This window comes from Aythya ferina (genome assembly GCF_964211825.1).
Source record: "Aythya ferina genome assembly, chromosome: 8".
Taxonomy (NCBI): domain Eukaryota; kingdom Metazoa; phylum Chordata; class Aves; order Anseriformes; family Anatidae; genus Aythya; species Aythya ferina.
Genome location: NC_140304.1, coordinates 5207789 through 5225664, shown reverse-complemented (window position 1 = coordinate 5225664; position 17876 = coordinate 5207789). Strand labels below are relative to the sequence as shown.

At 34.4% G+C, this 17876-nt stretch overlaps 1 long non-coding RNA gene across 1 annotated transcript in view; it reads right to left on the bottom strand.

Annotated features, from left to right (window-relative positions):
• Positions 1 to 17876, bottom strand: part of LOC311441004 — a 208727-nt gene that overhangs the window by 80011 nt on the left and 110840 nt on the right. The window lies entirely within an intron of this gene.

Here is a 17876-nt window from a genome sequence, read left to right as displayed (position 1 = left end):
GCTGAGGTCACTGGGCCTGTTCAGCCTGGAGAAGAGGAGGCTGAGGGGAGACCTCATCACAGTCTACAACTTCCTCGTAAGGGGGTGTCGAGAGGCAGGAGACCTTTTCTCCATTAACACTAGTGACAGGACCCGCGGGAACGGGGTTAAGCTGAGGCAGGGGAAATTTAGGCTGGACGTCAGGAGGGGGTTCTTCACAGAGAGGGTGGTTGCACACTGGAACAGGCTCCCCAGGGAAGTGGTCACTGCACCGAGCCTGTCTGAATTTAAGAAGAGATTGGACTGTGCACTTAGGCACATGGTCTGAACTTTTGGGTAGACCTGTGCGGTGTCAAGAGTTGGACTTGATGATCCTTAAGGGTCCCTTCCAACTCAGGATATTCTATGATTCTATGATTCTACTCCAGATGGTCCAAACTTTTCCAGTCTTAACGATTCTATGATTTTACAAAGTACCTTTTTTCCCTTCAGAATTTTTTAACGTTTTCAGATACATTCACTGGATTTGTTTCAATAAGGAAGGGGGAAAGAGGGTTATTATACATAAAATTCTAATTTTCTAATTTAAGAAAATGGTACTTAAAAATTTCACCTTCAATTATTTCTAGTTTCAGAAAACAACTTCTATATCCTAAATGGAGTATTAAAGAAGAGAAATAAAGTAGAGCAGTACAACACAAAGTGTTTCCAAGCTTCTTAAAAATTACTTTCTGGTAGTCTTGAGCAGAGCTACTAATTGTCAATTCAGTATCACATTTCATTTCTTTATACCAAATTTAGCAAGAGAACTGAATGAAGAGAGGCACTGGGGAAGATATATGCAACTTAAGCCTTGCAGGCTTTTATGTTTAGATCAAAGGGTATTGATTTACAATTCTAAGAATGAAAACTGTGGTAAAGAAACCCGTAAGGTTTTAAGCAAAGTTCTGAGATTAGTGACAGAACTGATTTTAGCTAAGAATTCCACCAAATAAAAATAATTAAAAAAAAAAAGTCATCGGTCATGTCAGAAACAAATATGTCTTCCTTTTCCTAACCTACCCATAACATTAGCAACTATATTATTGGAATAAATAAATAAAGCTACACACACCTCCACCACCACACCTTTATCTCCCAACATAATCACAGTAATCACAGAATGAACGTAAGTGAAAAGCTGGTGAAGCACATGAAAAATAGCAATAGATAAAAGAAAAGCAAATTCTCTATTATTTAGCACAGTATGCTCTTGTCCAAAAATAAGTACAAAACCATTGCTGCCTCTCCAATAAGGACACACATTCTTTTAAAGATATAGCCCACAGGAAGGGGGACTTTTTTTTTTTCTTTTAACATTTTCTTTTTCTCCTCAATGTCATGCAGATGAGCCACACAGACAGTGAGGAACACAGCCTAATGATAACTCAAAGTAGAAATTAAGGTTAGCTTACTCTGACAGTTGTCAAAACTCAAAAAGCCAATAAAGGTGGAGTCCAGAAAAAATATATATATGTATATATACTGGGCTGAGAGGTGAGGGTGGGAGTTACTTGTTTTTGTTAGAGGGCAGCTGCTTATTTTTTAAGTCTTTTAACCCTTTTTAGTGATAGTATTCCAATGTGTCCTTTTACTAATAGAAACAAAAAGCTTTTTGAAGGGAACAATATCAATTTAATATCATTCATTCACGTGCAAACTCCTGCTTTTAGTTAGTCAACTGATTTAAAAAAAAAAAAAAAAAATTATTAAGACAGCAACAAATCAATAATGCTAAATGAGATAACGCTTAATACGAAGAAAACACAAGATAGCATGAGTTTTACAAAAAGCTTCCATTTGCTCAACCAAGATTACACAAAGAATGAAACTTGAGGTCTATGATTCATAGAAGTATTAAGGTGGGACTGAATATACCTGACTAATTAAGCACATCTCTTATGAAAACTGTTCACTTTTCTCTTTAAAGCAGAGAGTAAAAGCAGGAGAATTAACAGTTTATAAGCTACCATGTCCTACTAGTAACATCATTCTTGACATATCAGCTTCCCTATTATGTCCTACTACTTCTCTCAGCAGCACCAGTCACAGTAATGCTCACAAGGACTACCTCTGTCCCACCACAAAACCACTAGTCAAGCTCTGCCTTCATCACATCTACTTCCTCCCTGGTCCACAGTGCTACTAATGATTCCTGTTCTCTTCTCCAAAAGAGATTTTAGTTAGCCTCACGTAAAATAGATCAATAGCATAGAAATTCTAGCTTTTTCCCTGAGGCCTAGAGAGATGTTTGGGGCAGACATTCTTAATTTGTTAATTAAGAAGAGAATTTGGACCATTTTCTATATGGATTACTGTCATAAATGGAGCTCCAAACTTGGGTTTCATCTCTAGAAATGCAATACATAAGTTTAAGTTTGTAGTCATCCCAGAAATCATTTTGAGTTCTGTAAAAATTTAAAAATAGAAAACACATTTCAAGTTTTACTCATTAACTTTTACTGCCTTCCACAATTTCTGTTTTGTTTTTTTTTTTTTTTTTCCAACAGTTCCCCAAATGCTACCTAATACCAAAAATGTTTGATGTAAAATGTGCAAAGATATTTAAAATTTCTTAACAATTTTTCCTTCAAAAATAATTTTTACAAAGCCATTTACTTCATTAGACACATAATTTGTTCAAATCAACATTAACCCATTTAAAGCAACTGAAAATGGCTATGCAGATGTTTCTGAATCTTATTCTTTTTCTAATTTGGTATAAATAAAAAGTATAAGTAAAAGTATAACCAGCATTTTACTCCTACAGCCCAAATCTGTCTTAAACCTAAAATTATTTAGGTGTAAGAAAAACGAATAAAATAGTGCTGCAGCTGTTAGTCTGCACTGGAAGACAGCAGAACAAGGCAAACAAGGCAGTGTAATGCAGAACAGCTGGAAGAAAAGTGGTTGTTTACTATCACTGCAGTAAAGCTTTGTTGTTAGAAATGGTAATAAAGGCAATGATTAGAAAAGAATCTAAATCTCCCTTACTACAGTGCCCAAATGTAGGTGTCAATTTCTGCTCAAGAAAAGCTCCATGGGAAAAAGAGCTTCAGCAGAATAGCATACTTCTTCCCAAATCTATACGAATGGGGGAAGTAGATATGATTAAACTTCAGATTTCTTAGGTGATGGTATTTCAGTTGGATGGTAACATATTATAGTCCCTGTCCTCCCAAATGCAAACAAACAAAGAAAGCATGCTTTTTTATTTCCCCTAACATCATTGTCTCTGAAAAGCAGCAGCTTTTTATCAGCAAATGGTATGTGAAAGTCAAGACAAAAAAGGGGATTTTTTTCTGGTAGGACATAAAGCATTAGTAAAAAGTTTTTTCTAAAATGACCAAACCTTACAAATGGATTAATTTCTTTGTACATATTTAATTTGTATAATTGTATTTTTTTTCCATTTCTTGTGCTCAGTAACCATTTATTTGTCATTCAGGCTTTATGAATGAATTCAATTTGTAGTTAACAATAAATATAACTTGACCATGAATAGCTGGTAACAGACATCATCAGCTTTTGTCAATCTTATAAAAGATTCTTTCTTTTCTGTGGCACAGTTTCTACAGCTTAAAAGAAAGCAGCAACCATGTAGCCTCTTGAGCAAACCTTTTATCAAGTACTTCAGTGAACCTAATAGGAATAATATTGCATAATTTCTCAAGCAACAATGCCCATCACTAGTTTAAATCAAAATACACGAGAGTATACAGATAGCTATCTAAGGGTGAAATACACTTCTGCCAGACACAGACCAAAAGATTGTGTCTGCAGAGATAAAATACACAGGAGTAAATATTTGAATCACTCATTAAAGGCCAAGGCAACAGTGCTGCTTTTAGTCACTTAGATGAATGGCAGAACCAAGATGACAGTTTCTGGATCACATCTGAGGAACTTATATGGCTTCCCCAGACAGCTCAATTTGTACTACATTTTTCCTATAAATAAAAGTATTTCCCATCAGGCCATAGTGTCTTTTGCTCCCTCTACATCCAGCAAGTATAAAGACATTTTACTTCAAGGCAATTTCTCTCTGTGCACACACTCTGGGTTAGGGGACAAAGAAATAAAGAGGGGCATCTTAAGAAATAGAGATATCCTAGAAAAGATATCTAATGTGTTTTAAGATCTAAGCATTATAAAAGTTTTTGTTCCTTACCATATCCAAAACATTTTAAGAAATTAAAAGAAAGCATTATAGGTCATGGGTAGGGCACAGGAGCCTTTGGTTCTAAGTCCTCCCACGCTACTTTACTTTCATCACCTTCTTTTTGGCCTTCTCATCCTCCAAACTCCTTGGAGCTGATCAGCTGGTTCAGATTTTTCGCATCTGTGTGTAACAGCACAGTTACAGTGAAAACTCCTAGGATACTCTCCAACCATCTTTGCAGTAGCCATGTTTAGAGCTGTGACTTTATACAGTGCTATATTGAAAGTTTCCTCATGAAGCATGACTATGTACAGGAGCATAGGCTTCATCTCCACACATCTGAAACCTTTTACTTTTAACATTTCAGGTATAGAACACAATTTTCTAAATAATGAAGACATATTTCTATTTTATGAACATGTTAATCGAACACAGTTGAGCCTTTTAAGATACTTAGGGGAATCAATTCCTAATAGATTGGCTGTATAAGATTAAATTAGGATTGTTTACTCAGACATTATAAACTGATCAATTTACTCCCACAACATTGTAGTGACAGTGACCATCCAGCAACATTTAGTATGTTGCTCTGTAAAATGAATTACCACATTGTGAACTGTTAAAATACTTTCTTTAATCTCTTAAGACTTCTCTGCACATTTCTGTGCAGGACGGACAGTTATTCAGAGCGCAGGACAGTTGTTCACAGTTGTTCAGAGCCCAGAACAACAAATTCACAGGTAGAAATAGGGGATGGAATTAATCCCCCCTTTGGGAGGGGGAGGTTGTTGCAAACGCAATTTACATAAACATTAAGTATCATGTTTTATTTTTCCTAACACAGAAGGTTTGGGGTTGGGGAAAAAAAAAAAAAAAAAAAAAAAAAAAAAAAAAATTGGTGTTTAAGAATTTAAAATATTTTGAGGATTTTTTCCTGCTCTGTCTAAATCCTTAAATCCTACTGTGAAAATCTAATGTGGTAGATATAGAGCAAACAGTTTTCATCTTGCCAAAACATGAGACAAATAGTTAAATGCAAATTATAAAAAGAAAAATTCTCTCTCAGCCATGCAATCCAACTCTAAACAGTCCTGTAAACTCCCAGCTTCAGACTGTAATTATTCATTTTGTTTTTAATAGAAAGTCAGTATTTTCTGTGGAAAGTAGACATGATGTGAAAACTCTTTTATGTGAAAATAAAAATAATCTAATTTAAGGAAAGAGATTGATCCACCACTGAAAAAAATAAATAATTAAATAAATAAGATACTTAGAGAAAAAATTAAACTGCTTCTTCCAAACAGACCAAAACTACATGGCTCTTTCAGAGAACTACCACCAGCAGCCACTTGTTAGAGCAGCAGTTTTACCCTCAAATATCTATTTTAATATTCTTTTGCATAAGCACACAAAGTGTGCTTTAATAAAAGATTTGCATGACATACTCCTTTTTGATCTAAATGTTACCAATTATGTTATATTAAATAAAGAAGGCTATAAAGCCCTAATGGCAGGAAACATTGTGGCAGCCTCTCATTCCCATCAAAAAAAAAAAAAAAAAAAAAAATTAAGTCATTAAATTAAATCATTAAACTAACTTTTCAGAGGTTAAAGATTTTCTGAATTCTATTTCTCTAACAGAGAACATGGTGTGCTTTTAAAATCAGATACTGAAGCTTATTGGTTGAAGTGGATAGCCTTGTTCATAAGAAAACTTTTAACTTATGATTTACTGTATTCTTTTTTAATCTTACAGCTGTCACCTAAATTATTTTTCTAGGAGACTGTTTTTACTTATGTAAATAGGAAATTCTTCAAAGAACTAGTCAAAAAAACTTCAGGAGCATTTTCTGTTACCAGAGTTGTTAATTACCATTTACTTTATGAACCAGACTTTTAGCATCACATATCTTGGCAAGAATATTTATTTAATTTCCTTTAAACTCATGTGAAAGACTCATATTGATTTCAGTGGGAAGTGGATTAAATTCTAATAAAAGTTGACTACACATAGTTTTTTGCATTCATATGTGAAGCAATACTTGCTTTATTTTGTCCTATGCTAACAACAAAATCCACTGCCATATCACAGTTGCTATGGTCCAAGAAAATTACATTCTGCTCTGAATATTTTGAGTTTTCAGGAATAGAACCCTTAAAGATTTCCTTTTTCTGTTTATTCTGATCTCTTCTGTTTTGCTTAATTTAAATATGGAACATCACTGTTACTACAGAAGTGATGCTATCCATCTGTGAGAAATAAAATTTGGAATCTGTTGGCTGCAAATTTTGTGGGATTTTTTGTTTGTTTTTAAGTAGAAGAAAAAAATGGTATTTTCACAACAATAAGCAAGCTTAAGAAGTATATGGCAGTAAAACCAAAGAATATTTTTCTTTTCTACATTTCTGCCCAGTTAACATTGTTTCTGATATAAAGAATAACCACAGAATAAGAAAAATGCTACTATTGCTCTTATACACATAATATGTACCTACAGCACCAAAAGCAGGCTACAGTTGTGAGGTAAGTGCATACTTACATCAATATAACCAAATTGTTTTTTTCTAAGTACTGTCATGTAAGTGCAAAAGTGATATCAGAAAGGATTGAAATTTATATTTGGCTAGTCCAATGACAAGGAACATGTTCTTATAACCACTGTAACAAAGTTTATGACCACTCTGTACATTAGAATCATAGAAAGAAACATCAAAGATCAGAAAATGCTGCAGAAAATACTTTTGAAAAGACAAACAGAGTACTGTTCATTTCATGGCAGGATAATAAAAATGTTCACAAAATAATTTAACATAATTGTATGCATTGTGGAACTGGTAGAAAAGCATCAATAAAAATAAGATTGGCATTAAAATGACAATGGAAAGCATAAAGCAAAATAATTCATGCAAAGAATCTGAAATACTGTATTTGTCTTTAAAATATGACCTTTCAGAGCTGCATTGACATATACGGAGGGAAAAAAAAATAACTTGGATATAAGACAAAATTAGACACAGGTTAGAGGTAATTTCATCTCAGTTATTGTTTTAATGGCACTTTATCCAGAGTGTAGTAGAGAAACTAGTCATTTCTTGTGATTTTTTTTAAAAAATACACCATCCCAACAAAAGCAGAATGCAAGTCACTCCTACAGTAAAGCAGAATGCAAGTCATTCCTGCAGTGGACTTAAAAATTTCACTAAAGAGTCAGCCAAATAAGCCTGTTGTGACCTCAGTGGCTGAAGTATTTTAGTTTGCAACTACAGTTCACAAAGAATGTTTTAAAAGACTTGAAGTTTTAACATTCGTTTATGCAATAGGTCCTGTTTTCTACAGCAACCCAAGTTCACAAATAAAGGGACTAAAATACAAATGAATTGGATGATGCAGCCTTGAAAGACCTTCTCAGATGTCATTGATCAGTTCAGTATGTGTTTTGCAAAAACAGCCTGAAGAAAAGCTGCCACAAAACTGCCACGTTACACAGATCAGATTAAACACTTTCTTGTTTAATCTACAAATCTAATGCTTAAATTACCTGTGAACAATTATCCTGAATAATCTCAGAGGAATGGTAATTATGGATACAAAGTCTTTCATCTCAATTAAGACTGAATATAGAAACAGTTAGTAGTGAATAACTTTCCATAAACAAACATCTGCGGCCATTAAAGAGATCAAGATTTGTCATTGTTACTCTCATATCGAGGAAAAAAATAATAATAATAAAAAAATAAAGATACATCTAATCAGGATCCAGCAGCACTCAAAGTTTGAATGTGTAACTCGTAATGGGACTGCAGGGCAAAGACAGTGATGGAATTAGAAATTAATCTGAATGTCTCCATAAATCATAGACTAGTCTAGATTTTTCTGAAGCAAATGGAAGTAGTTAAGAAACCAGTACCTACATTGAGAAGGGGAACCAGCTGTCATCTGGCTTCAGGGCTGCACAGGCCTCCTCATCACATGGCCTTCATCCTTATAAACCAACTCCTGATTTTAATCACTTAACATCCCACCGGAGCTAGTTGAGTCACCTGCATTACAAATATAATGAAACTACCCACTTCCAAGAATAATCATATTGAGAGATAGAATACTACATATTGAGACTAAAATAAAAATCATAGGATTATTTTTATTTAATGGCAAAAGGAAAAAAAAAAAAAAAAAAGAGTCTCCTCAACAAAAACTTATTACAAGCAGTGCCTAAAACATTTAGAAAGAAATCAGAAACAAATATCCTTTATCTGAAAGTACAATTCACAGGGAGCACAGTAAAACTTCAAAACAGTTATCATTGCCTTGATAAAAATATGTAATGTGAGATACACTTCCTGTTATTACAGTAAAAAAACAAGAGTCTTCACTTGCCCATGTTGCAAAGTTTTATTTGTATTAACATTCCCTCAGTGAAGAAAAATCTCTAACTAATAATAAACAAGAGTTGATAAAATATGAATGGCATGTTAATTAAACACAGCATGAAAATGCTGGGAGACCCAGCCACAAGAAGAAAAGTAGTAATCAACATAATTTGCCTCCATTTCCACTTTTCTGACTGAAAATAAACCCTCCATTTGCAAACCCACTCTTCTGCCTTACGATTATGACATTCTTTTCCTCCAGCAGCTTGTTGTGCACAAAACAAAATACAGTAGAAAACAAAGCATTTGTCATTCATCAGTTTGTAAAGAAGCCTCTGCAATACTGGTTTCCCTTTGTTATTGCTACTGAAGTTCACATATGAACAAGTTGTCTATGAAATACATAAACAGAAATTCTCTCTCCTAATTCTAGAGTATTTCCCATCTTTCTGTTATTACCCTTTCCATGCAGTCTGATTTGATGGAAAGTAATGATAAAACAATGAAGCCTCAAAGATTTTTCAAATACCAAATACCAAATCTCTTCCTCCTCTTTCTGAACTGTAAGATCTAAATGGAAAAACATATCCCATCACTGTAACCTGTTAGCAAAGCTGTTTTCCAGGAAGCCACACTTTACGTATCTCCTCTCAGGAAAATAAGCTAAGTCATTAGCTTATTAAGATTAAGATTAAGTCATTAAGCTTATTAAGATTAGATTAAGTCATTAAGTCACCTTCTGAGGTCCCCTCCAACCCGATTTTTCACAAAATTATATTAATTCAACATTTTTATCCGAAAGCATAAAGATTCTTTAGCTATAGTATCACACCCCAGCTTTCCATATTCTATTGCTTTTATAAACACCATGAAGAAAGCAAAACAATTCTTTTTTTCTACCCTGTGTTACACTAAATGCTGTACATTTGAAAACGTTCCACATAAATTTTGGTAAATTTGAACTTTCTTTGCATCCTAAATTGCAAATAAAATACAATATACTGAAAAATCCATTAAAAAAAACATATTGAAAATTCCATAAAATATACTGAAAGCTCACATTGTATCTTGAAAAAAAAAAAAAAAAAAAAGACAAACAACAACAAAAAACATATAATCACGTTCTTTACATCAGAGCATCTTTTGTTACACCTGCATAGGATTTCAGCCAATGAAGCTTCACAGTTAGGCCATAGATCCAGGGAAGTACTAAAGCATGAGTTTAATGCATTTCTGAATCAATGCCTTACACCACACATGATCTCTCTCACTTCAGAAAGATTTTATTTCTCCCTGTAAGTTAGTCAGGTAATACTTTCTCTTTCATGCCCTCTAAAGGTAAATAAATAAATAAATAAAAACTCTTTATGATGTCTGTACATTCTAATCTTTAGGCAAGAGTATTATCAAGTTGACAAAAAAAATAATAATAATTCCTTGAGTGCCTTTCAAGAACTCTGAATGCTTTTCCTTTACTGTAGCTTTAAATCATAGCTTTGCAGAAAAGACTGTTATTAGTTCAAACAATGAATGTCTCTGTGTTACCATTTCTTTCCAGTAATCACTCACTCAAACATTTGACTCACTACAGATTATAAGATTTCATTTTGGTACTAAAAAGGAAGAAGTAATGATTTGATTTTTGCTATTAAATGATGTACATTTCTACTCCATTACAGATTTTAAAAAATACCAAATATAACTTGATGAGAAACAAGACATAGGGATACAAAGCTATCCCAAATATTGCCACAGTGTCACAGTTTCCATTCTGTAATAAATGAGCTTTAAATAATCCTCAATCTATTTCACCCAGAAAAGATCAAAGAGAGAAAGTTACTTCCTATGAAATGATTGAGATTGAATTGTACATTAAAAAAAAAAAAAGTATGTTATCAATAGTAGCATTAATTTTTCCAAAACCGAGCTTCTAGCAATCCACATTGAAACTTTTCAAGTACCACAATAATGCATGAAGCTGCATTTACAGTGAGTAGATTTCCATGCCTTCAGGAAGTGGTCTTTTTCTGATGTCACAGACCAACCTTGATTTGAATAATTTTAGCAGTTTTGTCACTCACAGAATAAAATGGTGACTGCTTAAATTTCTTGAGGATGAGCTTGACTGCCAGCGAAATTTGTAACACATAATTGAGGGAAGTGTGTTAGGTTCCTAAGATAAAACTATCCTTGACTCCTACACTTTCTCAAAGTAAAAAATTATGTTCTCCAAAAGACAGTGAGAGCAGAAAGGCCATTTAGGAGCACTGACTTGCAGTCTGGAGAAATATATTTGTTTTAATGAGGTCTCAGGAAAAAGACTCATGTGTTGCCCTGACTGCAATTTCGAGCATAAAAACTACTGCCTAAAATTTGGTGAAATAGTAATTCCTGCACCACTTACAATATGGCACATCTTGCAAAGTTTTATGGTACAGGTATCTTCATTAAAAACATCATGAAATTCCTATTCATTCAGTCCTAGTACATCTACCAGTACTACTGATGAGTGTCCATTTAAGTTTCATTGTTTCTTTGGAATCTAACTTCCAGGACGATTTGTGAAAGCTAAACTCACCTGTTCAAATACTCACATTTTATGACAGAAGCCATCAATTCACTAACTTTATTTCACTCCCAAAAATACAAATGACAGTACACAGAACCACAGACAGCTTACACCCTGTTGTATTCCACTGAAAATAAACACTGGAGATTAGTAAAGAAATTAATTGTCTATAGGTATTAGAAATTAATTGGCTACAATGTTGTGCAAATTTCCTGATAAGGTTTCCCCCTTCTATTCAAATTATTTATTTTGATGAACTGCAAGGTCAGCTAAAATCCCGGACACACCACCTATGAAGCATACATAGGATACAGAAACAGAGTCCACATGAACACATATATGTATAAACTGGAGTGAAAATTTAAAAAAAATAAATAAAAATCATACATTCCTGATGCTAATATTTAGCATTACTTCATTCATCAATACCAAGCAACACAATAGACAGAAACATCTCATGATCAATATGTTTATAAACTACAGCCTCTTATATTTAATAGCACCATCTTCAGTGTATGAACTTTGACACATTGGCTATCCACTGTACAATCTGTACTTGCGTGCAAGGCACATTCTAAGCTGAAATGTACCTGAATGATGGCCAAAAGTTTGCCAGAGTATCAGTGTTACTAACCTTTGCCATTCCATTACTCGTGAGGAAGCCATAGAGAGTACTTGGTTTAATAACTAGTTTGCAAAATTCCTTATTTCCAGCACCTACATGCATAGATTTTCAATCTGAAACTTTCTCTTCTTCATATACAGATAAACATACTGCTATAACTCAAGGAACGTCACCCAATGGATTCAAATCTATTACTGCATGAGGTTTTTCTCCCAACTAGAATGACAAGTCCGATATTACACTCCAGTATCTGTGAGCATAAAACCTAATCTCTGTGTATTTTTGGAAGATACATTCTACTTATTTTTAAAAGTTGGAAAACTGAAGAGATCATTTAAAAAAAAAAAAAAAAAAAAAAAAAGTGTGAGAACGTAATAATGATTTTGCATCAAAAAGAACCAGAAATCAGCTTGCATGGACATCATTTGCATAGTACTGTTTTTTCCTTGCACATCTATTAAGTCACTGTTGCCTCACCAGAAACAGTTACTGAAATACCATTTGCATAGTGTGCTATGTCTGTGGAAGCCCTTGAACTTGTTTACCTCAATGAGTACAATCTTCCCACAGGCATTTTTGTGAGCTTTTGCAAAATAATAGAAAAAACAGCTTGGTGCAAGATATTCCCAAACGCACCAGAATCTTTTGCAATGAAAGCAGAATGAATTCAGGGTGCACTTTCCTTGTGGTCTTCATATTTTGTTTATTCTCTTGCTATTATTCCTGCTCTACTACTACCATCTTTTTCTTATTTCTCCCCTACTTTTTCCTTCTTGTCCTACCTTTTCACACTGCACCTATTTTCTGAATTTTGTTTTCTGTCTTCATTTCTGTATGATGCAGACACATAGAATAACATTGAGCTTAATTTTAGGTTAGAATCTGAATTCTTAAGGACTGGTGATATGCCCTCTTGAGGAGAAAGAGGTCTGGGAACAGGTATTTGAAATCATTTTCGAGTTTGAAACAGGAAAGAACTGTGTTTTCTGTATAGAACAGCTGGAAGTCCACTTAGAAAGTCTCATAAGGACATGGTTCTGGTGACCTACACTACAAGAGCCTAAATTAAGGATGAAGGACAACACACAGGTTTATCCCCTGGAACCTTCCATCATGGCCACAGAAGACCTTCTTGTTCAAGATATTTCAGTGAATGACTATGAATTTAAGCCAGCAATCTGAAACAGATCTTAGTGCAGGATTTAGTCCTTTCTGGACTGAGAAAACAACTTAAGAGTTATATACTCCCTTTCTTTCAGCATAATGAATGGAAAGACCTAAATGACTTTAATGTTCTTTAAACTGCAGAGCATGCACAGCAGTAGTGCCCTAGTACCTTCTTCTTCCACCAACCTTGACATACACCCGTGGAGTTCAAAGCTTTATGAGAAAAACAGATTGAAGAGATGCATATTATATATACATATATATATATATATATATATACACACACACACACACACAATCGATCTTTAGAACAATCTTCTTTAGGATTTTTTAGTAATAGGCATTGAAAATGGCATACCTTTAATGCAAAATACTGTATTGACATGTCCTAGAAATACCTATAGTACATGTCAATATAGCATTTGCTAAAATTGATTTTTTTCACTGAATAATGAAGAAGTCAGGAAAGCACTCATAAAAGGTTGAATATAAATTACTGCTGCCTATGGGTACAGTAGCTTAAATCTTCTTTCAAAGAGGGCATTTTTTTCCTTTCCTTTTTTGTTTTGTTTGTTGTTTGTTTTAAAACCTTCTTTTCAGCATGTATATTTCACAGGGTGCAGCTTGAAATATCCTTTTCTTCCATTGTTTTGTCAGTGGCACTGCAGATGGAAAGATGCAGTCCCTGGAGTAACTGTAAACCTTGTTCACTTAATGTAAGCTGATGAGAAGAGAGACTTAATTATAGAAGTACTACAGCAAAGGAAGTTAGTAAGTAAGGCCCTGACATGGTGCATTTGTTCACTTAGTAGCCATTAAAATTTGTTGGCTACATTTATCATCACCCTTACTGGTTTGTGCTTTAGCAGCCTTTAAGCATGTACATGAGTCACATACTAGTAACCTGATAATGAAAAATTCAAATGGAAAGACAAAAACAGTTGTATATGGTTATACAATTTTTTGAACACAGAAAGCAGTTTTTCTGTATCCAGGGAAAAAAGAAAATATCTAATGGAATAAAAATGTGATACTCATATGCTTGAGGAAACATCTGAGTTTTTTCTCATAGGAGTCACTGTCAAACAGCAAACAAATGGAAACAGTCTGTATGTTTAGGCAACAGAATGGTAACTTAAGGAAGAAGTGGAAATGACAGAATCAAATTTAAAAAAACACACTGGCCTCCTCTCCTCTGTTTGCTGTACATAGAACCTGTGGTGCCAGGTGGGATGCTAGAACCCACGCCCAACAAAGCACACAGAACAAAGCAGCAAACAGGGTAATCTCTCCACGTCTGAATTCCACTCACAAAAACAGGCAAGAAAGAATAACCGTGGAAACACTGGAGATGACGGACAATTAATTGCATAGCAAACCAGCATAGCATTGAGAAGTGCCTTTTAGAAATAAAAAAATAATAATAATTTTTTCCACTCAATTTTTATTTTAGCCAAAGCACTTAAGTGAATTTCATGCAAAAATCATAATTTTGTGTGCATTTTTCAGGACAAAAATGTTTTAACTAAAAAATTCATTTGCCCCTTATAAAAATGCGGTGGGATTTGACTGGTAAAGGAATTTTGTAATTATTTACTGTCATCAAGAATAACTGAGATATTCACCAACCAAAACTGCATTCATCTACCTAGCTTCACTGACTTTATGGACAGTTACCGAAAGTCTGGGCTGCTTCTGTGAAAGAGAAGAACCTTGCAAGGAAACTGCACTGCGCTGCTTACTGAGTGATACGTATATCCAGGAATTTCAAAGTGCTGCATGACCATCCATAAATTAAACCTTACTACTTCACTGAAGGCAGAATTGCAATGGTTCCTCAAGTGTAAACCAAGACATTAGATAGCCCTATTCCCTTGACGCCACCAAAAGTTATGTTGTACAAGGAATCACAACATGAGCCCTGTACTCCTCAGCTACCAAAACAGATGGATGTGATGAAAAAATGAACATGCAACAAAACTTGGGGGTGTAAAATTGTGCCCAGCATTCAGCAGTGTAAGTAATTTTACACGCCTGACATGCAAAGAGACAGAAGTTATGCTGCAGGGCAGAGACCAGGCATGGTAAGGTCATGCTGATTTAGGTAAAACCCAGTGAATACACATGTAGTTTAGAGTCCCCTTGTCATCTTACTCTTTCTGCCTCCTTGGAGCATTGCTTTGTCCAAGTATTTGGAGAGCTGACCTTAACAAAAAGTGTAAGCTGAAACTGTCGCACGGGTTAGCCATAGAGACAGATATCCTATTCTGACATATCTGAAAAAAAGCTCTTGCTGCTCCTGCACAAATGTCATAGTGAATGCAGGGCACAGCTCTCCTACCATATCACCACTCTACTCCTCCTACTTCCTTTGACCTCTTTATCAAATCCCACACTTGTAGCTCAGCATTCCTTCCCACACACAAACACCTTCAATTGCAAGATCAAATTCAATGACCATCAGGGTGTCTTTCTTCATACCCCACGTCCTTCTGGTCCTGAAGTGAAGTCATTCTTAAAATCAAGTGAAGACATTCTAATCACACTGACAGAAAGGAATAATGCCATGAGAGGGGAAAGTTAAAGTTAATGTCAGAGTTATTTTAATTAAAAGAACAACAAACTACTTCTGCAAGGATTTTCTGTCTGTAAAGGGGAAAAAAAAAAAAAAAAAAAAAAAAAAAAAAGACAAACCATGGGTATGTATTTCCATTTGTACACTTTTGTACTTTTTTTTTTTTTTGAAGTCACCCCACCTTCCATCACTTTCCTCATAAACAATCAAACAATCTTCTGTACCACTAAATATTTGATTCTCAGGTGGCAACATTATGAAATAAAATTCAGCTTAAGGTATGTTTTTTGCAGGGCAATTGCAGCCTCCAGAAAATAAGGTATTTATAATGTAAATGTAGACAGGTCCTCAGATACAATAGCATAAATGTTGATGGTATAGTCATTTCAGAAATAATATTTTTTTTGGAATTGTGTTAAAATTTCAAACTAAAGCAAGATGTATGAGCCACATATACAGGTGCTCGTTGTATCAAGACACTTGTTATCTGTCATCCTGAATGCTCAATTCTGACAAACTGCAGAGATGAAAAGTATTGATACTTTCTTCAATTGGATTACAATTATATGATGTTACCTAGCTTCTTTCTGTTAATGGAGTTTAGATTACCCTTCTACAGTCTCAGAAGAACTGAACTTTCAATGAAGATTAATACTACATTCACTTCACTGCACATTAACATAGAAGACATTACTTTGTGCCCCAGGAATTCCCACCGGCAAATGATATTAAACCCATGCATTGTCTCTCTAGCTATCCTGACATGTTGGCTTTAGCACTTCTGTAAATTCAGCCACAGCTGACAGTAGGATTTCATGCCAGAATTCTAGTTCAAGTATTCAACCACTTTGAAAAATATTTTTATCTTGGAAGAAAGTACAGACCAGTACAAAACTAAAATTGCTGCTTCCCGTGCCATTGAATTTTTTTTTATAGGAATGCTAGAAAAGTTACTAAATTTTATTTTGAAAGAGCACTTTTTTAAAACTCTTATTTTGAAGTATTAATTACATTATTTAATGTAATGTATTTATCTGTAAAGATTTGTCTTTAAGTGTGCTAATGCTTTTATACAATTAGAGTTTTACCTCTACTCTTTTTTTTTTTTTTTTTTTAAGTGATATGTCCTCAAAACTGCTCTAATGAAAATGAATGGAATAAGAAAAATATATTGGTTATACATTCCCTTTGTAGCTTAAGTAAGAAAGCAAAGAGAAATCTCCATGTTCATGTATCATCCTTATTCAGATTTAAGTAAATATAGTCTGCAGAGACTTAACAGGTCCTCTCCCACTGCATATTGCAATTCAGTTGCAATATTATGCACTTATCAAACTAAACTTTATTTTCAACGCCTATGAAACCTTGGTTTAGGAGAGGGCTCTAGAAGCTGTTAAGCTCTGAGAACTGCACAAAAGCTTGCTTTCTTGGATACATCCTTAACTGATATTATGATAATTACATACACAGATTGAAATTATGTGTGTAATTTTTTTTTTTTTTTTTTGTGCAGGGATAAAAGAACATTAGAGAAATTAGTGTGTTCCTTCAGACTGCCTAGAAATAATTCCTGGGAAATAGGATCTTATTCAGAAGTTCATCATGCAGCAAAATGCCCAGAATGGAATCTTTTCTCACTTGGGCTGAAGGAACTTTGGTGGTATTAAATCCCAAAGCTCTGTGTATTCCCAGTTTAACACCTACAGTAGCAAAAAACAGCAACTACAAAACAGCCAAGACAAACAGTTTCTCTCCCCACCCCTCCTTTTATTTATTTATTTATTATTATTATTATTTTTGCCAGTCCATATAACTTAGTATCTCTATGGTGCAAATCCTAAACCAGGATTCTCAGAAAGGTATCCGAGTCTATCCTAGAACAAACTTTTAATTGCACTGGACTTTTCCTGCACTGGCACTACAATATTATTATGTGATCACTAAGTTCTGAAGAGTCCTCTTTTCCAAGAGACTACAGCAAATAACAGTGTGAGCATACAATCAGTCTACATGCATTCTGAAGACCTCTTCAGGTGCTTTACTTTGTATACAGAAGATGCCTGAAACAACTCTCCTTTGCCAGCCAATTTCAAAAAGCCAAAACCTAAACATTTTAGAAACCATGTGGATGTCACACAGACTTGAAAGAAGTATAAAACATGTAGGTGATTATATGAAGCTCTGGAAAACACCAGCTCCAAGTTACCTTTTCCTTAACAAAGTATTAACTGCTTGGCACTGTAATTGCCTGCCACCTGAGTCCCAGAGGTAACTGTAACATATTGTCACATTACTTTTCTTACAATTACTATTCCTCTTCTATTATTTCCTGCTAGTGTTGCAAAATAGAACAAGAGCTGTAACACCTTCAGTCTTATTTCAATGGCAT